The 25,242-nt window shown below is 38.7% G+C and overlaps 1 non-coding gene across 1 annotated transcript; it reads left to right on the forward strand.

The window, feature by feature from the left end:
• The first annotated feature begins 259 nt into the window (after positions 1–259).
• On the forward strand, positions 260–331 carry trnaa-ugc (transfer RNA alanine (anticodon UGC)). The gene has a single exon. It is a non-coding gene; the product is annotated as a tRNA-Ala (tRNA).
• The last annotated feature ends 24,911 nt before the right edge of the window (positions 332–25,242 follow it).

Consider the following 25,242-nt stretch of genomic DNA (forward strand, 5'->3'; position numbering starts at 1 on the left):
AAAAAAGCTTTACAACATATATATTTAATCCCCAAAGTTAAATACGCTATTGTTTCGGTATGTTTTATTTATTGATTAAATTTTTCAAAAAAAAAAAAAAAAGAATCTACCAAAACACGTTTTTTTCCCCCTCCCCAACACCAGAGGGTGCCCTCAGCACCCTACTTCCCACACCACTGACATGTCTGCATGTGTGCGCCATGGTGTGGTACTAGGGACCGTCGAGTGTTTTTTTAGCTAAGCCAATCTGTACTTGCAAGGGGATGTAGCTCAGTGGTAGAGCGCATGCTTTGCATGTATGAGGCCCCGGGTTCAATCCCCGGCATCTCCACCTTTATACCCTCTTTTTAGATCTAAAATGTTTGTGTTCGAAACAGCTGTTCAATTTACACATTGGTGAATGGGCATGATTTCTGGTATTGGGCATGAGCTATTTACCCATATCACTTCTCCTCACAGGACGACTTTGGTGGTTCACTAGTGTTCGAGGTGTCTGGTTGGCTGTTTCAATTTGGTATCGTGAGTTGGGCCATCGGCTGCGCTATGGAGAACTGGGGTTTACTGCAACTAACCAACTACAACAAATGGAACTACTAGGCTACAACAAAGACAGTGTTCTATTTCACCTACAGTGTGTGCTGGAGTTTTTGTATTGGAAATGAAAGCGTCCATGTATTATAATGCAAATCTCCGCAGCTAGACGGCGCAATGACACACACACACATTTCAAAACTCAAAGTTCCAAAGCTTCCGTTTGACACCCACTTTTCACAAGACTCAAATAAATTGAAAACGTACGAAAGCTGTACAAACGGGAAGGATTGTCTCAGGAGTGATTTGTTCCAGAGTTCAAGGTAATTATTATATTTTTTTGTTTTTTTACAAGAATTTTCAATATGAAAAGCTCTTTGTTGTAAGGCTGCCGCCACATTTTCTAACAGACTAGCATCATTATTCGACATATTTACGTAAAATAAATGCTAAATGCACGTTTTATCTGCTTTTAACCAAGAATCGAGACTGTTTTATGTCCATATCTATAAAGAATTCAGGGATTTAAGCATTTATTCACAAGAATTTTCCCTGAAAAAGCTCACACATATACATATGGCAGCTGTCACATTGACTAACAGACTAATATCGTACTTTAACATATTTACGTAAAATAAATGCAAACTGCACGTTTTTTTTTTTCTTTTGACCAAGAATCGAGACTGCTTACGTCCATATTGTAACCCAAGTGTCAATGCCGCCCCGCGTTCCGCTCCCACTTCTGACCAGGATGGGACGTGAACCCGCGCGCAATGGCAAATCTAGTCGGCAGGCAAGAACGTTAACCACTGCGCCAACAAGGCTGGAGCTCATTGGCGCAGTGGTTAACGTCCTTCCCTGCCGACTGGAATCGTCGCGGCGTGCGGGTTCGCGTGGGGTGGGGTTCGGGTGGGAGCGGAACGCAGGGCGGCGCAGACACTCGGGTTACAATGTCTATAAAGAATTCAAGGATTTAGGCATTTATTCACAAGAATTTTCAACAAAAAAAAGCTCTTTGTCTGTGATTCCACGGCCACGCCAACAATGCGGGCCCCCTATCATCAATATCAATATCGTCAATATCATTATGAAGACTATGGACCATGTTATTTACAAAAAAAATAATAAAAATCCAACTAATATATTCAATCCCAAAGTTAAATAGTTAAATAAAGTTAAAAGAATCTACCAAAACACTTTTTTCCCTCCCCAACACAAGGGGGCGCTGCATAACCCTCAGCACTCAAATTCCCACGCCACTTTTTTTTTCATTAACGATCCTTATTTTCAATGATAAAATGAAAAAAAAAGTTTATAAAATGTACTGTATATGAAAATAAAAATGATTAAAAACAGAAATACTCATTTGACATGGTTGACGATTATTTTTATTTATATAATTTTTTAATTTTATGTTTTTAAAAGCGTCTCCACAAGCAGTACGTTTTTTAGGAAAACCAACAAAATGAGTTAAACGCACTTGAAGTGGATGACCACAGTGTTCTGTTCTAATTAGCCTAACCCAATAAGGATACTCATTGAGTCTTCTTCAAACAAACTGGGCAACACAAGATGAAACCCGGCTAAAGGGTGTTATTATTACATTATTGCTTTACATAGGCCTATGAACTTATCCCTGCGGAAAGACGCTCGCCAAAGTGGGATTTTACTAAAGTCTGAAAATCACTCCCAGCTGGCCCGAGTGCAGGAAATGCTGTTTTCGTCTCAAAACCTCAGAGCAAATAGTACATGAAGTGTGGCGCATTCAGGAGCACGTCCGTCCTCGCAACTCATGTCTGTCCTGGATATTACAGCATTTTTATGCCCTTCGGGATTACAGCCAGCCATGTGTTGCCTTTAAGGCCCCTTTTCTTGGCCTAACCTAGCTATTCAACATCCTTGTCAAGAAGTTCCTGGCTTAGGAAGGTGTGCGGGATGTCATCCTGCTCGCATAATGATGTCAACAATTGCTGTGAGGTCAGCCACACTGTGACCAAGAGTCTTCGTGGATATTTAAAGGTCCTAGAGGACATCTTAGCAGGCTTTGGTCTCATGCTTATGAAAGCAGTTTAGCAATGGCCCAGGGCCAGCAACAACAGAGTGGAACTGATTAAGTGAGGAAAAGAAAAGAGGAAAAAGGAGATAGCGTCTGATAACATCTCACCCTGCGCGACGAGAACAGACAGTTTAAGACGGTAAAACGGGCGTATAAACCCTCGTGCCAAATGTAAGCAATAACAATAAGGAATATGAGAGCGAACTGTTTTCGGAAATTGCAGTGGAAAATATTAACACACATAAAAGAGTATTCGTCTTTGATCACAATATGTGTTTTGCAGTGTAAGTTACTCCTGTAATTTAATATATATTATACTTTATTTTAAATATCCTTTGATAGTAATTAAATTGCCATTTTCTTAATTTGAATGGGTCACACAATGTATGTGTTACATTTACTAATATCAAACTGCATGGAAAAGGTTGATTAATGAAAAAACAGAACTACTTTCTATTTACCTATTTTACCTTGTTATACAAAATGAACATAGCTTTAGTAAAATCTTCAAATGAAATTTATGATTAGTTTACACATACATACATTGAAAATTGGCTAAATTGGGGTATATATATATATATATAATGTAAACTTATATATACAGTATATATATATAATGTAAACTTATATATACAGTGTGTGTATGTGTGTGTATATATATATATATATATATATATATATATATATATATATATATATATATATATATATATATATATAATCAGGGGTGCACATATTTTTTTTGCCCAGGTTCTCAGAGGAGGACCTGGAGATGTGACTTGGTCCTCATTGAGCTTGAGAGCCGACCCGCCTGATGCGATAAAATTATGACAAGCTTTAGTTAGAGCCAAATACCTTTTATTAATTATATTAACAATTAATGCCTGATTAACATCAACTGGCACAACAAATTTGCCATTACTTTGAAGTGAAATGTAAAGAAATAAACATAAAAGCAGTACTAATTCAAAATAAAGGGCATTATGCAGCTCCCACGTTACCTCCAAGCCTTTGTAAAAGTGGGATGTCGTCCTCCTCATAAGAGCTCATTGAACGTGCATGTTTAGCTTTGTGAAATGCGAGCAAAAACACGTTTGTCAGTGCATGGTGCTGCTCTTCATTAACTTTATTCCGCCACTTGTCCATAGGGCGAGTGGGGTGCTGCCTGACATCGATAGTTTGCTTAATTGTCACATGCTCTGTTTTTTTCGTGCATTTCAAAGTTTGGATGGCTGAAATTCTTGGACCCAACATAAAATGCGCTGCCGTTATCAGCGATTCTCACGGCAAATTTTGTACCACATATCCATGCGAGCATCATTTGCTTCTAGCTATGGTACCTCCTGCAGCCACTTTTCAGCAAAAGTCCTTTTTTTGGTAGCTCCGGTGACGTCTCTGTCGTCTGTCTGTCCTTTGACGGGGGTGGGGGAACACGGAAATAATTACTCAGTGGGGCCTGCCTCCCGACATTTTGAGAAGTGATTATCTCGTGTCCGCCGCAAATACAGTGGTCAGCCATCGGTACGCAAAAGCGTATGGAAGCCGTTGAGAGCCAGCGCGTTTGTATACGTCCAGTACGCATGCGCGCATGCGGACCACTTATGTGCACCCCTGTATATAATGTAAACTTATATATACAGTGTATATATATATATATATATATATATATATATATATATATTAGGGCTGTCAAAATTTACGCGTTAACGAGCGGTAATTAATTTTTAGAATTAATTCCGTTAAAATATTTGACGCAATTAACGCACAAATGCCCCGCTCAAACATATTGAAAGGACAGCAAAGTGAAAGGTGTACTTGTTGTGTTTTTCGGAGTTTTGCCGCCCTCTGCTGGCGCTTGGGTGCGACTGATTTTATAGGCTTCAGCACCCATCAGCATTGTGTAAGTAATTATTGACATCAACAATGGCGGGCTACTAGTTTATTTTTTGATTGAAAATTTTACAAATTTTATTAAAACGAAAACATGAAGAGGGGTTTTAATATAAAATTTCTATAACTTGTACTACTTATTATCTTTTATTTATTTTCTATAATTTTTTATAAATATTTATATATTTTATTTATTTATATATTTATATATTTTATTTATTATTTTTATTTATCTTTTATGAACTAAAAGTCTTTCTATCCATGGATCGCTTTAACAGAATGTTAATAATGGTAATGCCATGTTGTTGATTTATTGTTATAATAAAGAAATACAGTACTTATGTACCGTATGTTGAATGTATATATCCATCTCGGTCTTATCTTTCCATTCCAACAATAATTTACAGAAAAATATGGCATATTTTATAGATGGTTTGAATTGCGATTAATTGCGATTAATTACGATTAATTAATTTTTGAGCTGTAATTAACTCGATTAAAAATTGTAATCGTTTGACACCCCTAATATATATATATATATATATATATATATATATATATATATATATATATATATATATATATATATATATATATATATATACCCCAATTTAGCCAACTTTCAAAATTGTCCGATATGCATGTGTAATACATCATTGGAAAGCTTAAAATCTCATTTCTGGGGGAAGAAAAATTTTGAACAGGAGGGCATTTTTTTTTTTCTTTAAATGGTTTTTAAACAGCAAAACCCTAACTGGAGGTGAGCGCACGCGAGAGCAGAATTACAGACGCCATGACTTTAACGAGATATTACTGCGTACTTACCTTGTTTCGATCCAGAGACTCCATGTAGCATGTATCACTGAGTGTCAAGACACAGCTGTGAATGGTCACAGCCTGATTTTTTGGGGGGATTTTATTGGTGAAACATGGTAATATCACAGGGGTCGCGATGCAGAAATCGCAGACATCAAAGAGTGGTCGAGATGTTCATTTTCATATATTTACCCTTTTAAACTTAAAAAAATTTTTTTTTTCTTTGTTTGGATCATTTATTTATCATCTAATATATCGGAGAAATTGCGACAGTAACAAAAAAAAAAAAAAAAAAAAAAATTAAGCGATAGTAATGAGGTTGATATCCGTGACATTTTTACAGACACCATTTTTTCATTGCGACGTAATTTGTTTAAAAGTTTAAAATCTGCGCGTGAATAATTTTTTAAAGTTGTTTTTCTTTTCTTTTTTTAAATGAAATACTAGACATCAATTAATGATTCTAAGCTAAAAATGACAGACATTTTGAATAATTAATATAATTAATTACCTTCGTTTTAAGACTGGGTTGAAACAAAAGCGGTTGCGCGACGTCTGTAAATGGTGGTTTCTAGGGTAAAACGGACAAATTAAAAATAGTTTTGGGGCTTAAGGCGCCAGGAATTTACTATGACAGCATATGGACATATTGTTCGATTAAACACAACAGTTCCTTTGGCTTAAAATACAGCAGTTTATTTGAAAGAGAGGTGCAAGCGTAGAAACTGCTTTTTCAGACTTGTCTGTGTTTTCCGCCAAATTGCTATGGGTTTAGATATTAATGGCTATATTTTGAGTTATTTTGAGGGGAAAATAAATTAACTGTACTATATAAGCTGCACACAGACTACTTTTCATTGTGTCAAAGTGTCATTTTGTCAGTGTTGTCCCATGAAAAGATATACTTAAATATCTACAGAAATGCCAGGGGTGTACTCATTTTTGTGATACACTGTACAAGTATTTATATCTGTGGATCCCTTTAACCACCCAAAGGTTTTCAAATGCTAATCAACTAATTCTAACATTAATGATTCCATATCCAGGACTATACTTTGAGGCAAGAATGGAAAAAAAAAAAAGAAATGAGATAAATATACATGAATTATCACTCTGACTCATTCTGTCATTATTATTATCATAAGAAACAGTGATTCATTGGAATAATGATGTGGTTGCATGATGATTTAACCATTTACAATATTTACGCCTTCTCCCCTTAGTACTCCGTCTCTTCACTCCCCCCTCTGCGTCTCCGTTGCCAACTCTTCATGTGTCAGTGAGGGCTGTTGCTAATAAAAGTTAAAAAGCAAATGAAAAGGAGGTGAGAGGGAACAGAGGGAGGTACATTCTTTCTTCCGAGCATGGGAAGTGTTTGTGCTAAGTGTCTGAAGGGGGTATAAACCAAGGGAGGTGCTGATCAGAGTGGTTCGGTTTCACAAACACTCCAAAAAATGGCCCGGTCAGCTTTTAAAGACACAGCGATTACATGGGAGACGTGAGGATGACAGGAGAGCCAAACACTCTTGAGGGGAGAGAACCACGCCTTCCCAAACTTTACAGAGGGAAGTCATCCTCGACATGGTTATTAAGCGAGACTATAGCGGCACCCAAAAAGCTCATCTCCATCTTCTCTGTCTCGGGAGGAGAAGGCGGCCATTGTGTGCCCGCTCCTCTCTCCCCAAGTCAGTTTCCTATTGAGGCACTGAAAGGCCCTTTGAGGGGCCCCCGTTTTGGCTGCGCAGCTCACCTGCAGAGGGGAAACTATGGGCCTATTCTGAAGCCCAGCAGCTGCCAGGGCACAGAGGCTGGCACCCAGTGGGAGATAGAATAGCCACCGCCGACTCTTTCAATATGAAGCCACTTAGTAACAGAAGGCATGTGCCAAGCCTGCAAAGGCAGGATGAAGAGTCACCCTTTGAAAATATCAGCAAAGACCCGTCGTCGCTCCTTTCTTCCCATCCTATCTCTGCCTCCGCTGGCTTATAGGATGATGGAAAAGGGCCAGCACGTCGGATCGGGGTCTTAAAGCCATCACGCCGGGCAGGATGGCAGAGAATTGACCAACTTCAGAGGCAGCAGGCCCGCAACACAAAGCCCCTTTTCTGTCCGCCGCCTAGCTCCCACACTGGCGCTAATTTATGATGCCCTCACAGCGATTTCCACAGTCAGAAAAGTTCAATTGTGTTTTCCAGCTCATTAACCATCAGCACAACAAAGCTTTCATCTTCTTCATCCCGCCGCTTTCTCTCCTTCCACCCATCATTCGCTCTTTATCCCGCTGCCTACTAATCTGCCGCTTGTTCCAAACATCCAATCTAAAAAAGATGAAGTGGAGAAGGTAAAAATGGCTTTTCTTATGAAAACAATCTCTCTCCCGCTTCTCCTTTTTTTTTTTTCTGTCAGCCCCAAGTTCCACTGTTCCCCTACTAAGCGAGAATTTAATGGTTGTTTATTCAGGGGCCTCTGCTCTTCCCTCCCATCTCTTTCACAGCTCCTTGAGACAACGTGGCACCTATTGTCACTGACCAAGAATCAGACCAACATATTTGTTCAGGTTGTCACTGTGCTGAGATCACAGGAACGTTCTCGCATTCTCACACAGATTGACGATATGCCAAACACTTAAAGACTTTATACGTCACATCTCTGCATTTGAAGTACAGCAACTACATAAATATCACCGAAGTAGTACGGTAACACACTGTCACTGTGCGATTCAGATCCAGTAACAACCTGAGTGAAAGGAAGAGAACACAAAGTGAATCTATTCCCACCATCGAGCGCTGGCTTCCATGTGCCCCTGACTAAAGCTTGTAACCCCAATTTGTTCCAGTTTTGACTCCCCTAATGCCAGGCCAGTCTCAGCTTCTAAAAGAGATGTTGTAGTCTCATTTCCTCGCTTCAAATGTTTGATCCCAAAAACCGATGAAAGATCAATTCCAGACAGATATTTACACCCAGATTTAATCAGTGTTTGCATGCAAGCTAGCAGACCTACTTGATGGTTCGGTATTTAAACAAGACAAAAATAAATTACTGTAATGAACCCTTCAAAACCAGTGGACATCTATTCAAAAGTTATCGTTCTCTGCCAGCCTGGCTTACAGAGTATATACTGCTGGCCAAAAATATTGCCACCCCTGCAATTGGGTCAGATAATGCTCGATTTCTCCCAGAAAATGATTGCAGTTAAAAATGCTTTGTTAGTAATATCTTCATTTATTTTGCTTGCAATGAAAAAACACTATAGAAAATGAAAAAAAAAAAAAAAAAAATCATTATCATTTTACACAAAATTCCAAAAATGGACAGGACAAAAGTGTTGGCACCGTCATTCTAATACTTGGTATCACAACCTTTAGACAAATTAACTGTAAACAACCGCTTTCGGTAGCCATCAATTAGTTTGTTACAATGCTCTACTGGAATTTTAGACTGTTCTTCTTTGGCAAACTGCTCCAGGTCTCTGCGATTTGAAGGGTGCCTTCTGCAAACTGCCATTTTCAGATCTCTCCACAGGATTCAGGTCTGGACTCATTGCTGGCCACTTTAGAAGTCTCCAGTGCTTTCTCTAAAACCATTTTCTAGTACTTTTTGAAGTGTGTTTTGGGTCAATGTCCTGCTGGAAGACCCATGACCTCTGAGGGTGACCCAGCTTTTTCACACTGAGCGAAAATTATGCAGCAAAATTTGTCTTCCGACTTCATAATGCCATGCATACGGTCAAGCAGTCCAGTGCCAGAGGCAGCAAGCAACCACAAAAAATCACCGAACCTCCACCATGTTTGACTGTGATGACTGTGTTCTTTTCTTTGAAGGTCTCGGTTTTTTTCCCCCTGTAAACTCTAAGTTGATGCCTTTTCCCAAAAAGCTCTACTTTTGTCTCATATGACCAAAGAACATTCTTCCAAAACGTTTTTGGCTTTCTCAGGTAAGTTTTAGCAAACTCCAGCCTGGCTTTTTTAAGTCTCTGGGTCAGAAGTGGGTCTTCCTGGGTATCCTATCATAGAGTCCCTTTTCTTTCAGACGAGACGTATAGTACAGGTTGACACTGTTGTACCCTCGGACTGCAGGACACCCTGAACTTGTTTGGATGTTAGTCGAGGTTCTTTATCCACCATCCGCACAAACCTTTGTTGAAATCTCTCGACAATTTCTCTGAGGTTAACCCCAGTGCCATGGGCTTTAGACTTATTGATGAAACTGCGCACAGTAGACACAAGAACATTCGGGCCTTTGGAGATGGACTTGTAACCTTGAGATTGCCCATGCTTCCTCACAATTTTGCTTCTCAAATCCTCAGACAGTTCTTTGGTGTTCTTTCTTTTCTCCATCTCAATGTGGTACACACAAGGACACAGCATAAAGGTTGAGTCAACTTTAATCCATTTTAACTGGCTGCAAGTATGATATAGTTATTGCCACCACCTGTTATGTGCCACACAAAAGTAACAGGTGCTGTTAATAACACAAATTAGAGAAGCATCACATAATTTTTCAAAGGGTGGCAATACTTTTGTCCGGCCCATTTTTGAAGTTTTGTGTAAAATGATAATGATCTACTTTTTTCCCCATTCTCTTTTGTGTTTTTCATTTCAAGCAAAATAAATATTACTACCAAAGCATTTATAATTGCAATCATTTTCTGGGAGAAATTGAGCATTATCTGACAGCAGTGTATGTTATGGTAGTTAGACCAAATGTCTCTTTTCCCCGGAAATGTCCACTTTTTGCATTCTGTCCGGGGCGTCCGGAGGGGTTTTAATAAATTCATGAAATTTGTTTGAACCCTTTTCATTATTTTTCATGGGACCAATTAGTGTGCGTTGTAATTGACTGACGCTTTGCACAGAATTCTACGATACTGTGCTGTCTGTAACTTATTCTCAATAAGCCTGCCCAGTGGTCGGCTCAGCTGTGCTCAGTAACAGAGAAAGCAGACGGCAGAGCAGTGTTTCTTGGTCTATGACGGAGTATTAGGGCAAAATAAAGAAAGAAAGTGTGGGGGGGTGAGGGACTAAAAGATTAAAGTTGTACTATTGCTATGAGAAATCAAAGTATTATTACATAAGGGTGATTATTTCACATTTATTCTCGTAGTAACAGTTCGACTATTTTTTCTCGTACTATTACTACGAGAATAAAAGTCGTATTGTCACGTAGGGCTAGTGTAGCTGAATAAGCAGCTATGTACCCTAATTTTCGGACTATAAGCCGCTACTTTTTTCTTTCATTTTGAATCCTGCAGTTTATAGTCCAGTGCGGCTTATTTGTTGATTTATTTAGGTTAACAGGTAACACTTTATTTGACAGCGGCGTCATAAGACCGTCATATTATGACATGACACTATCATGGGCATGATGACTGAATGCGTATGAAAAATGTTATTAAGTGTCATCTAACAAATTATGTCACTAACTCCATTTATGTCCAGCTCGGATCTTTTACATCCATTCATAATTTAGATAATTTGCCGGATGACACTAAATGACCTCTGTCAGAACAATTCATTAATGCTCCTGACAGTGTCATAATTATGTTGTCTAATGACAGTTTTACGGTGCCGCTGTCAAATAAAGTGTTACCAAATACCATAACTAGCAATTAATGAAACAACTGGAACAGTAACTGAAGAAATAATTAGCACAGAACATACATTTTGATTGCTATTTACATCTTTAGTGATGCAATACATGCTAGGAGGTGTGTTGGACGACAACAGTGTTGACAGCAGGTGGCAGCAGAGGCTTGACTGTCTCCCCTAAGGGAGCAGCGACGGCCAAAGGAAGCTTCTTGAAGCAATGAAGCTTTGAAGCCAATTGGTTCAAAGCTTCATGGTGGTTCATTTGGTCTTATAACAGTCGTATGATGCCGCTGTCAAATAAAGTGTGACCGGTTAATATATTATAGTGTAAATATCCCATACTGCAGTGAGGACAGCTGCAGCTTATAGCCCAGTGTGGCTTATCTATGAACAAATGTTGTTTTGGTGTCAAATTTGGTGGGTGGCGGCTGATAGTCAGGTGCCCCTTGTAGTGCAGAATTACGGTACTCTACCTAGCACATTGCCGCCTCCGTTAAAATTAACAATATTGAATCTGAAGGCATCTTGTATTTTAGAATCGTTTTCACAAATAAGGAAATACTTTCCTGAGAGCAAAATATAACTGGAGCGGACATGGGCCAGATGTACTGCAAATTTCAGCCCAATTTCATAAAATGGATCTGCCCCAGTGTCTTTTTGAACAATGGCCCAAACTCAGTATGGAGACAATTGCCGGATGAGCAACCAGTTTTGGGCCAGAACTGGTCCAAATTAGCAGACCATACATTCATGTACTGTGTGGCCCGGATGTGGCACACTTTACCCTATCTGGGCCAGATTTGTATCAAAACCGTTTTCATATTAAATATGGGGTTCATTGTATGTATCATACTGTTATTGTGTTTATATTACGGGTGTCAAACGATTAAAATTTTTAATCGAGTTAATTACAGCTTAAAAATGAATTAATCTTAATTAATCGCAATTCAAACCATCTATAAAATATGCCATATTTTTCTGTAAATTATTGTTGGAATGGAAAGATGAGACACAAGATGGATATATAAATTCAACATACGGTACATAAGTACTGTATTTCTTTATTATAACAATAAATCAACAAGATGGCATTACCATTATTAACATTCTGTTAAAGCGATCCATGGATAGAAAGACTTGTAGTTCTTAAAAGATAAATGTTAGTACAAGTTATAGAAATTTTATATTAAAACCCCTCTTAATGTTTTTGTTTTAATAAATTTAGTAAAATTTTCAATCAAAAAATAAACTAGTAGCCCGCCATTGTTGATGCCAATAATTGCTTACACAATGCTCATGGGTGCTGAAGCCTATAAAATCAGTCACACCCAAGCACCAGCAGAGGGCGACAAAACTCCGAAAAATACAACAAGTACACATTTCACTGTGCTGTCATTTTAATGTTTGAGCGGGGCATGTGCGTTAATTGCGTCAAATATTTTAAAGTGATTATATTAAAGAAATTAATTACCGCCCGTTAATGCGATAATTTTGACAGCCCTAGTTTATATTGCAAATTATTGTTTTCTATTAAAAAAATAATAACAACACACCTTTTTCATACCATTTATTAATGCTAATATATTAATGCACCATAACAATACTGTACATTGTTTTTTCACAAAATATTTCAATTGGAACAAGCAAATCCACATTAAAGATGACCTATTTTTACGAGTCAGAGGCAAACTGGCAGTGGTAAAAAGAGTTCATTGATGATGAGAGGGAGTGGCAGATAGTGTCCGAAGAATCCAGCCGGCAGTTTGGTAATAGAACAGGTGAAAAGGCAGGCAGGCGTCTGGCAGGCAACCAGTACAGGATCGAGGGGGGGAAAAAAATAAAAGAGCTCTGTATCAGGATTACAAGATTCGGTCAATTGTTGATCTGGCAATGATGTGAGGCCAAGGACCGGTTTAAGTAAGCTGCTGACGATGATCAGCGGCACCGGGTCCCAGGCTCACCCATCTGTGCAACCAAAAGCAGTGACACAAATACACAAACACAAGGAGGAGGGGCTCAGTTTGAATAATTGTATTCAAATATTGAAACATTTATATCAACATACTGTAGATAGAGTAAATCCTTTCTCCCTCCATATGTTGTTATTGTTATGCAACAAATTTGGAATTACTTAACTCGCAGACATGGCAGATCACTTGAATACACTGGCCATTTTATTAATGCTCGGTTGAATAACTTTTTTAATGGTTAAGCAGTGACTTCAAAACCCGATTATGACTTTGAATAAAGCACTGACCATACCAATTTGCCGTCCCCTGTTGTGTCGTGAGTCCTGCTTGCTCTTCTGGGTAGTTGCCTTTCAGGTGCGCCCTTACAGTGACGCAGGGGTGTTACCAGGAGGGGGCAGGGTGGGCAGTGCCCACCCACGGACACACTCTGCTCACCCATAGAAAACTTTGCGTTGTTACCAGGGGTGAAAATGGCTAGAATTTCTTGCCGGATCTCCCTACATGAAGGTCGCCACGGAGCCAGAAATTTTCTTTATTTTTCTTCCTTTTTTTTGTGTGTGTGTGTGTGTGTGTGTGTGTGTGTGTGTGTGTGTGTGTGTGTGTGTGTGTGTGTGTGTAAAACCTCTTAAACTACTGAAATGCAAAGAAAACTGTTTTAGCACAGTTACTGTATTTCTATAACACATACAAGAACTGATTTTCATTCTAAATTGTATTTTTTCAATAATTTGCAAAATAAAAGTTAACAAAAACAGCAATAACCCAAACCATCTCCTAATTTTTATTTTCCCTCATTCCTCACATACTAAATGCCAAATCTCAATTTTAACTACTTAAGAACATAGGATGTATATTAAAATTGAAGTTAATGTAAACATTTTTTTAAACAATAAAGATATAAGTAACATACATTCAGAAAAATAGGTACAAATGACTTATATTATGCAGAGTGAAATGGAATATATTTTGAAGATCACGCAAACATTGACTTTTTTAAATCATAAGGAAATCAATATAGTAGCCTAACATAAATGAAGAAATATAAGTCCAAAGTGCACAATGGCAGCTAAGATGTTCTGAACCTCCCCATCAGAGCAAATAAAACTAGATATAATAAATAAGCCTACTCAACTCTTTCGTTGCTCTTAAAGATTTAATCCATTGTATGTTACATTGCCCTTTTTTTGTCGCTTCAATTCAACATCCTTTTTTTTTTCTTGCTGTTCCAGAAAACATGCACGTTTGAACCAATCAGAGCTAACTATCTTTGCTGATCACATGTCAGCATGTCAGCCAATTGAACGGATAAATGAGTCCAGGCATTTTGCTATGCTGCGTGCATTCGCACATTAACGTGACTCATCATTGTCAGACTCTGATAACTGCAGCAGCTGGGGAAACCTCCATGCCGTCCGTAGAATAAAATAAATATTGGTGGAAACGGATTACACTACACAAGCACTCTATTATGCTTGTTGTTAACACTTGTGTATGTAAATCTGATGTAGGTAGATTGTTTTCTTCTTGGGGATGAAATGCATGTGTGGCAGCTTAGCTTTTTTTTACATAGCGTTTTGACAGTTGCTGTCATATTTGCGGAATCAAAGCACCGTGTACCTGAACAGCATTCCGGCCCTGAATCTTATACCGGAACTGCGTTCTGGCCCTGAATCTTATACCGGAACTGCGTTCCTGACCGTTCTGCCCCACTTTCACCCCTGGTTGTTACCTCCTCTTTCACCTTTAAAAAAAAAAAAAAGAAAATGGAATGTTGGTTTGATCCTAGCGAGCGCTACACACATTTACGCATATTTAGATTTTTTTTTTTTTTTCCCATTTTATCAAAGTTTTCACCAGTGTTCACCTGGCTGTTGAGTTTGGTAAGTTTTGAAGCATTCTGAGGGGGTCAAAGCAGGGCTCAAAGCGTCAGCGGGACAAAGAATGACTGTTAGGGGGTGCTTGGAAATACATAGAGTATTTGGAATTTGTCTTTACACAGTATCAAAGATTGCACCCTAACCTGCTTGCCGATTTTGGTGCATTTTGAAGCATTCTAAGGGGGTCAAATTGAGCTCAAAGGGGCTGTGGACCAAAGAATACCTATAATAATAATAATAATAATAATAAAACCAAGGAACCACAATAGGTTACCTAAAAAAAACATTGTCACCTGCATGTCCATAATTCAATTCAATTCAATTCAATTCAATTCAATTCAATTCAATTCAATTCAATTCAATTTTATTTGTATAGCCCTGGATCACAACAACGTTGTCTCAAAGGGCTTTGCAGAGGCAATATGATACACAATCAGAAACAGCAAATAAAGCAACAAAGATGAATAAATAAATTCAAGTCCTGGGTATCCCCCATCCTTAGACCCTCCATGTCGGCAAGGAGTCTTTGGGAGAAAATGATAAACCTTGGGGAGTACCACAGTCAGGAGAGATCCACTCCCAGGACGGATAGACAGGAAGCCCCAGGACCGCTAATGGGAATTAGCAGGGGAAGTTACAGTCCATAAAGATGCAGTGGAGTAAAGGAACAAGAAGAGGTCCATCTAGCCAGATGAGACGGGGGTAGCAACGAGGACTTCCATCCAGCCAGGGGTCCGGACAGTCAGGAGGCTGCAGCTGAAAAATAGCCCCTCCCCGGGAGGGGGAAAGGGGACACCGGGTGACTAGTAATGAAGAGACTAGACAACTAGATATTAACATTGGAAAATAGAAATAAAGTAAGATAAGTGGTAGGTAGAGTGAGAAAAAGGAGATAGAACTCAGTGGCTGTACTTCCCCCAGCTTTATAGCTTCTAGTGCAGCTTAGACTAAACTTTGAGTCTACTCCGACTTCAACTAGCCTGACCATAAGCTTTGTTGAATAGGAATGTTTTTAATCTAATCTTAAATGTGCAGACTGTCTCGGCTTCTTTAATATTAGCTGGAAGCTGATTCCATAAAACTGGGGCTTGGTGGCTAACTCCGACAGTACTTTCAGAAACCCTGGGAACTACCAGTAGGCCTGCATTCTGAGAGAGGAGTGTTCTGTTGGGGATGTATGGAACCAGAGCATCGGTGAGATAAGATGGCCCCAACACATTAATGGTCTTAAATGTAAGAAGGAGGATTTTAAACTTAATTCTAAACTCGACTGGAAGCCAGTAAAGGGCCCGGAGCACAGGGGTGATGTGCTCTCTTCTATTGGTTCCTGTTAAAAGTCTTGCTACTGCGTTTTGGACAAGCTGAAGACCTTTTAGAGAGCTCTTAGGACAAGCTGCAAGTAGGGAGTTACAGTAATCCAATTTCGAGGTAACGAATGCGTGAATTAAATTTTCTGCATCGCTTTTAGATAAAATGTTTCTAATTTTGGCTATGTTGCGCAGGTGAAAGAAGGCCGTTCTGCAGGTTTAAACGATAAGTCAGGGTTGAATAAAACTCCTAGGTTTTTAACTGTGGTGCTGGAGGCTACACTTACATTGTCCAGAGTGACTATCTGGGAAGCTAAAGAGTCTCTCACACTTTTCAGGCCTATTATAAGGACTTCTGTCTTTTCAGGGTTAAGTAGAAGATAGTTAGTGCTCATCCAGGTAATTATATCTCCAACGCAGGTGCTTAGTTTGTCCACTTGCCTGATCTGCTCAGGTTTAATTGATAAATGATAAATACTGTTCAGTTATGGATGTGTTCTAAGTCAAAATCAAATTTACTTTTATTTGTTTAGGCCAAAAAACGACAACAGTTATCTCAAGGAGAAAACAAAACATGTTTTAAGGTGAAGTAGCCCTATGCTGGATTTCGACCTACTTGACCTACTTGAGCATTGTAGTTTAAAAAAAAGAAATTTTTAAAAAAAATTGAAATCGCTGGTATGGGAATACTTCAGCTACAGAAAAATTTGATGGCTGCGGCTTAGAGGAGGAGGGCCAACCAACATGTAAAACACGTTTGCGGAGGGTGTTTGCTGAGGAGGCAATACCTCCAATATGATTTCACATTGATACAAAATTAAAGGTTAGTAAACACTGTCATGAATGTTTCCCACCAGCTATGAGAGTTAACTCCAGCGTGTTAAGTGTGTCGAACGGCGGTAAAACGTGTTTTTCTCTCTCTGGCAACTGTCTGTATTGAGAAAGAGAGTGTGTGTGTGATGTAAACATGATACGAGTCATACACACGTGCTTTTTATGGAAAATATTTGAATCATTTTTGTTCTGATGGTAATAATGTTGCGCTATAGCTGTGGGTTTGGGCTCACCTAAACGACTGCATTCATTTTAATTTTATTTTGAATATTTTATCATTTTTAAAATTTATTTTAACATTACTTATGATCCAATTTGCTAATATGTTTAAAAAATGAAAATCTTGTTCAATGGAAAAAAAAAATTCTTTCTTTTTTTTCTAAACCCAGATATCTCAAAGTAACACATTTTAGAGCTGTAATTGCAATACCGAGATAACATTAAACCGTGATATTTTGGCATAAGTTTATACCATCAGAATATCATACCGGCATATGCCTACGGCATATACTGTACAATATACAAAGACAAACGGCTCTATACATTAGATACAAAATCAACAGCAGAATGAGACTGTTTGCACAACAAATTGCATCAGATTGTAATCCTTTGTATATTGGGCTACCATTATTGCGTATTTTTTTATTAAAGATACATTTTAGAACCCTTTGTGTGCATCTCAGGTTTCTTGCTGCATTAGGTCTAGCTATTGCGCTGTCATCACCTTCAAACGAAAGACGCCAACTTCTCCTATCATGGCCAGACAATAAAGAGCCTGTGATAATTGGCCATCTCCAGCCTCTGCTAGTGGCTCACGCTCTATGGTCTTCATCAAGGCCATTATCATGACTTAGAGTCTAAGTTGCCCTCCCTGCTGTCAGCACGGATCCTGAGCTCACACGAGGGTGTCTAATTCCATTCGTCCCAGTCCGCTCCAGCCAGATCCTAACAATGTACAGTATCTGTGTTCACCTGTTAGCACTCCTCACAGCAGGGCGCCGTCGGCCTCACTTGGCCCGACCATGTGAAACGCACCTCCCTGTCATCGCTGCCTCCGTCCCACAAAACGCAAGGAAGAATAACAAACCACTCACCGCTCACCTTTCAGCACTTTCACTGGCAGCTGAGTCATGCTAACATATAGAGGCTACATGAAAAGCACTTAACCAATCAACCATCCATCAAGTAATTACACAAGAGTATCAGAGTCTCTTCTGAAAATGCTGTCCCAGTAAGTCCTCTTCAGAAAGTTTCCACATTCATGTTACTGCAGCAATTTCTCTAAACATTTGGCTCGACTTCAAGGTTACTGTTGGCAGACATACATGAGTAATTGCCTACAAAGAATTTATCGGAATGGACTATTGTTTAATAACATGTTAATACAAGGCAAAATGGAGTACACTGCTTGGTGCTGATAGTTTGTGATAGAAAGAACACAAAATGACAGCAAGTTCAGAAAGGTGAGTAAGCAACAGATGACAACTTTTATACAATACAGTACATACAATTCAATGCATTGAAACAGGTGGTCTGGGAAATTTAGAGAGGGATTCTCCACAAGTGTAATGTGCAATGACTCAACAATTTTTTAAATTAATTTTTTTATTGCTGTCAATTTAGTAGTATTTCCTTGTAACAACAAAATCCGTGTCAGCCCTTCTACATTCAGCAATTGTAATATTATTTGTAATTTCAGCTCATTTTGGTCACTCAGGTGGCCGGCGTATCGATCGACCCCTCACGTCAACACAGGCTGACATGTTGTTATAATTTTGTCCGCGAATGATCAGCGAACTGATAAGAACAAACATACAATCGTTTAGGTAGATCGTTGGTTTCAGAGCCATATAAAAGGAGTCGTGACATCAGGGGTCGCGTTAACCGAATATTTTCCGTCGTTGACCGGTTTTTTAAAACGGTGACGGAAAAAATTGAAGTCCATCTGTCGTTTTGACAGGTTGCAATTCACACCCCAGACCACAGGGTGGCGAGTGAGCATATTAATTAGCTATTGTCTCTCTTGATGCATGAAGTCGTTGGCCTTACTCGGAAAAATGTCAAGGCAACTGAGTGTTTGCCTGGCACAGCCAGACTGTTCTCCTTGTATTTTTCAAACACTGAGAGAAAAGTCCGGGACCCAGCCCATTAACGGCCTCTCGAGTAGGTACAAAATCAATCGACAAATCAGATTTGTTTATTTGCGTGACGTGTTCTTCACGAGCAACGTCACTGTTGCGCACCGAAAGTCGTCTCTACAAGAACACGGATGGCGAACGGGAGAGCCGAGAATATGTTCCAATCCGTGGTAAATTCAGTTTTAAATGAGCTAAAACACATCGACAAGAGTCACTGACACCAGTCTGTCTCGCGCTAGCCATGTTGAATAAACTCCGCTCTCCTCATATGTTTACTTCCGCGCGCAAGTCCCACGTCCTGCCCTCGTCGCTTTGCTAACGGCACGTCTGCCCGTCGCTGATTGGTGCACTCCGCTGTCTGTTTGCCTCTTGTTAAGCTTGTTCGGACAGAATATTAATTAAAAATGAATGAAAACTAAATACTATTGAATATGTCATTATTATCATTTTAAAAATGTAAGTGACGGGTAAAAATAGATTATGACCGGATTTTTATGACACTGTCAGTCAAAATGACAGACAACGAAAAAGTCTAGCGCAACCTCTGCGTGACACCCTTTGTTCTCGCCACCGGTGGTCACGTGGTTCATGTGGGGCGTGAGTAGTTCCAAGCACAAGCAGCGCTGTAGTGGTTTGCAATGGAACTGACAGCGGTAATTGTGACATTTATGAAAAATGGATACAATCACGTATCTAAGTACTTGTTTGATTATGTCATTTAATTATGACATATATGTAAGTGTTAGTTTTATATTTGGAGTGGTCAGGCGACAACTAAAAATTATGTAAACTCTAACGCTGAAGGGTACTTTCCCATGTTGTGGAGTGAACACATCATGTTTCTGTTAGCATGAGCACAGGAAATCGACTTTTACATTGAAATGCAAGATTTAGGTTTTCTTTTTTCACAACTGGAATACTATTTTTCCAGAGAATGTCAAGATTTCCTTGATTCACCTACCTGTGGTAATATATTAAAGATAACGCATAATGTAAACTCTAACGCTGAAGGGTACTTTCCCATGTTGTGGAGTGAACACATCATGTTTCTGTTAGCATGAGCACAGGAAATCGACTTTTACATTGAAATGCAAGATTTAGGTTTTCTTTTTTCACAACTAGAATACTATTTTTCCAGAGAATGTCAAGATTTCCTTGATTCACCTACCTGTGGTAATATATTAAAGATAACGCTATGTAGAACGTATTTTGTTCCCAAGTTCTAAGTGGTAGTTCCAAGTTTGTTTTGTCGCATTGACATATAAGAACACTTGTTCCCCAAAAAGTGTGGGTTTGTGGTCACGACTTTTAAATTCTATTTTCCACTTTCTACTGCTTATATATACAGTATATAATGCTTATATACTGTATATGTGTTTGTACATTTTCCTTTTTATTTTATAGACTTAGTTTGACCTGAAACAGAAAAATGACATTTAATAAATATTTCCTGCAAAACTTAACCAAACTTTGAATATAGCCTCTAATTATAGCAAAATCAAACCTGTACCTCTTTAAAGGCATTTTTCATTTTGGACCCAAGCAACACAAATTGATTACGAGACAGGAACAACATTTTATGATTTTTCTCAACATGGTGTCATGTATAACAATAACAACTTATTGCCCTTTGATAAAGAAAAACATTTTTGAACAATTGGTGTCATGGCTCAATGTTTACACCTAAAATGTTATAGATTAGTGACCTGCAACGGTTGGTTGTGCAGCATGGTTTCCCCAAAGAACAAGAGGAGCAGAAAAAATGAATGGAAATGGTCAGCCGTCAAAACATGAAATAAATATGTTTTATTTTTATTTATTTATATATCTATCTTAATATGTTTTTGCTATTTGAAAAATGGGCTTCGTGCCCACAGCCAGCAGTCACCATCAGCAGGCACCACCAGCAGCATGATGTTCATCCATCCATCATCTTCCGCTTGCTCCGGGGTCGGGTCGCGGGGGCAGCAGCTTTAACAGGGAAGCCCAGCCACTTCATCCAGGTCCTCCGGTGGGCTTCCAAGGCATTCCCAGATCAGCCGAGGGACATAGTATCTCCAGCGTGTCCTGGGTTGTCCCCGGGGCCTCCCGCAAGTGGGACATGCCCAGAACATCTCTTCGGAGAGGTGTCCAGGAGGCATCCGAACCAGATGCCCGAGCCCGGCTGGCTCCTCTCAACGCGGAGGAGTTGCGGCTCAACGCCGAGTCCCTCCCGGATGACCGAGCATCTCACCCACTCTAAAGGAGAGCTTGGACACCCTGCGGGGAAAACTCATTTCGTCCGCTTGTATCTGGGATCTTGTTCTTTCGGTCATGACCCACAGCTCATGACTATAGGTTAGGGTAGGAATGTAGATCGACAGCAGCATGATGTGCATCATGAAAAAGTAAACAAAAAAAAAAAACACATTAAATTCGTTTTGTTTTTATTATAAATGTGTCTATTATTTGTTGACATCACTTTTCAATCTATACACATCTCTAACATATGATAATGTCAAACATTTTGGTGTTTAGAATACAGGTTGTCATGCGTTGACTTAGTACTCTTTCATGAGGAAATATCTTACTTTAGAGATTACAAAATCGAGCTAGTAAGCATGTGAATGCTGGTCGTCTACCAATACTCACAAATACAGATGAGTGCGTATGTCACAAAGGGCCTCTGAAAGAGTTAACAACTTAAAAGAGGTAGGGGCAATGAATTTATCCCTGGCGATACATTCCTAGTTAGCAGACTCGGCTTAAGAAGTAGCAGAAAATCGCTCGTAGACCAAGATAAAATATATGTATAATTACGCCACGCAGCTACAAATAAAGCTCAACATATACATCCTAAAGCGATTCTGATATAATACAGACTGTTGAAAATTCAAAAGGGATCGTTTTTTTCTTCAACTTACTTCCGAATATACTTTACAGCCAGCCATTCATATGAATGCGGTCCGCCCTGGTCGAAGCCATGTTTGGAACTACCCGAGGCTCCATAACCCGGAAGTACCCGGAAGAAAATCGTATAATGGATCTCTACAGGAGTGTCGTAACCCTCTCTCTAAAGCCCTGCTTGGTTTTAAGCAACGAGTCACATGACATTTTGAAGGGAAATGACAAGCAGTACTCAGTTTGGACATTTAGGGATGTACGTAGTTTCTAAGGGGTGTACTCACTTTTGTTGCCAGAGGTTTATATATTAATGGCTATATTTTGAGGTTTTTTGAGGGGAAAATAAATTATCTCTATTATATAAACTGCACACAGACTACTTTTCATTGTGTCAAAGTGTCATTTTGTCAGTGTTGTCCCTTGAAAAGATATACTTAAATATCTGCAAAAATGCGAGGGGTGTACTCACTTTTGTGATACACTGTAGTTATGAACGCACAATTTGAACTCCTGTTATTAAAGATGAAACTAATTTCCTTTTTATTTTAGTTTCATTCAGCAAGTGTTGATTTCATGAGCAGCTGAAGAAAGTCAGCGAACCACACAGACGTCTGACATTGTCATTTCGGAGCTTAACTCGCTATCTAGCTAGGACTTACCTCTTGGCGAGGACAGTACAATGACACATAATACATGTTTTTGGATAGTTATTTTTATCTTGAGAGGGTATTTTGGGGTACTTATGGGGTTAATTCTGATTTACATGGAAATTCAGGTTACGTTGCGAGTGTAAGAAAAGAACTCGTTAGTAACCCGCGGAGTACCTTTATTTTGTCTCCTCTACATCAAATTATAATCACTAGAAGGATTTATACTAATGCTTCATCGTAGCTGCCAGCTAAGGTACATACTAGTATATGTAAAGTGCGTGGTGGCTTACAGCTACATTACCCCTACATAATAATACAACTTTAATCTCTTAATTTGGCCCTAATACGCCGTCATACTATGTAAATTAGGCCTGCAGCTAACGATTATTTTAGTAGTCGATTAATCGATGAACTAGTTCGTTCGAATAATCGAGTAATCGGATAAGGAACATAAAAAATTAAAATACCTGACCCTCAAACGGTATAAAAAATAAATACATTAGAATATATGTATAACAAAAGAACAATTTGATAACTTACATAGCAAAAGTTCGCTAGTTTAAATGCTATAAAATGGCAACGTTTTTTTTTTTTACAATGCTCTTAACAAATAGTTCAAACACATATTCCCACAAAAAAACGGCTAAATATACCTTTAAACTAAATTACGAATGCATTAAAAAAACATGAGCTCAAACAATAACAGCTTATGTTGGTCTTAACAGGGAGCAGCTGGATTCGGCCCTGTAAAATGAGGCAGACTACAGGCAGTGTATCCACCCAAATCAATAAAACTAAAGGCAAAAAACTAAAAAAAAAAACAAAACAAAACATTACAACGCCACTTTAGTTAAACGAATACTTGAGGCAGCAATTTATTTGAATATTTTTTTTCTCATCTTTTTTTTCTTCTTTTTTTCTAATCGAATAATTACTCAAGTTAATCGATTCATCGCTGCAGCACTAATGTAAATCTGACGTTGGTAGATTGTTTTCTTCTTGGAGATGAGATGCATGTGTGGCAGCCTGGCAGCTTTTTTCAACAAGGGGTTTTGACAGTTGCCCTTATATGTTGGGGATCAAAGCACTGTTCCGGCCCCGAATCTATTACCGGAACGGTGTTTCAGCCCACTTTCACCCCTGATCATCAGTTACTTGCCTATTATGTTTGTCCCTGTGCCTCCCAAAATGTTCCCACGTCAATCGCTAGTCTTTAACACCCACAGGGCTACTGGGGGAAAAAAAGTTGAAAAATGTTTAGTACGTGTTAGTGATGTCATGAAACAGTGACTTTTGGGTTAACAGGTTAGACATGACACTGAACAGGCTGAGAGATAATAGCATTTTGAATGAACCACAGAGCACAACATGAAACAACTCATCAAGGCTGACATGCTGTTGCTAGCACTTCCCTTTCCCACTCTGATCAGATAAAAAAGACCTAAGGCCCCCAACATCAACTTACCACGACTGGCATGACTGAGCACGTATGGTTTAATATTTCAAAAATTGCTGTAAAGAATAATTGCCAAAATAAAGTTTCTATGTCATTAGAAAGAATGTGTCAGTCTTAAAACTGAGGAGTGATGCGCATCAACGTACAACCTGATTCCAGTGTTGTTTTTGGCAGCCCTTTTAATTTTCGTCTTAGTCTTTTGGATGATAATACTCATTAGTCTTAGTGATATTTTAGTCATCTCAAAATGTGTTCGTCTTAGTCTAGTTTTTGTTGAAAAAACTCAAGACTAATTTCTTGTAGTCAAAGTTTACTCAAAATGTTTTCGGCAGTAAAATTTAAAAATCTGACTCTAAAAATGAATGATTAAATAAAAGTTACCAACTATTTCGAGTGAACATTGACGGTCGAGCAGTGCTGGTAATCTTACTTTAAAAAAGTAATTAATTACAGTTACAAATTACTTGTCCCAAAAAGTAATTGAGATGAATGTAAGAGAAATTAGTTACTTGGCAAAGTAACTGGTGTTACCTTTCATGTTTTTTTTTTTCCATTCCAAAAAAAAAAAAAAAAAAAAAAAAAAAAAAAAAAAACGTCATTTAATGTTGTGAATCAACCATTAAAGTAAAAAATTGCTCCCGTTGTTGCATTAGTTCCCTTTTGGCTACTTTCAACATTTGAAAGTTTTAAAACTGTTCAAACTCATTTAAAGTGCGTAAGACAGGGTTTAAAAAGTTTTAAATAGCATTATTATGTGAATTAGAATCATATTTTGAGACGATTTGACTATGTACGACAATTTGGCAAAGCGCGGATGACGAGATATTAGTCTTCCGCCGTTTAGCCACGCCTACTATTATAGGGCTCTAGCATCCCCAACAGGTGGATGACGTCAGCAAGGTCATGGTTTCATCTAATTTTAAATTAAACTAGGGCTGTCGAAAATATCGCGTTAATTTTTTAAATTAATCACGTTAAAATATTTGACGCAATTAACGCACATGCCCGGCTCAAACAGATTAAAATGACAGCAGTGTAATGTCCGCTTGTTACTTGTTTTTTGGTGTTTGGCGCCCTCTGCTGGCGCTTGGGCCCAAATGAGTTTATGGATTTCAGCACAATGAGTGAGCATAGTGTAATTATTGATATCAATTTCAGTCAAAAAATAAACTAGTAGCTCGCCATTGGAGCTACTAGTTTATTTTTTGATTGAAATTTTTACAAATTTTAATAAAACGAAAACATT

Source organism: Corythoichthys intestinalis, chromosome 10 (assembly GCF_030265065.1).
Source record: "Corythoichthys intestinalis isolate RoL2023-P3 chromosome 10, ASM3026506v1, whole genome shotgun sequence".
NCBI lineage: Eukaryota > Metazoa > Chordata > Actinopteri > Syngnathiformes > Syngnathidae > Corythoichthys > Corythoichthys intestinalis.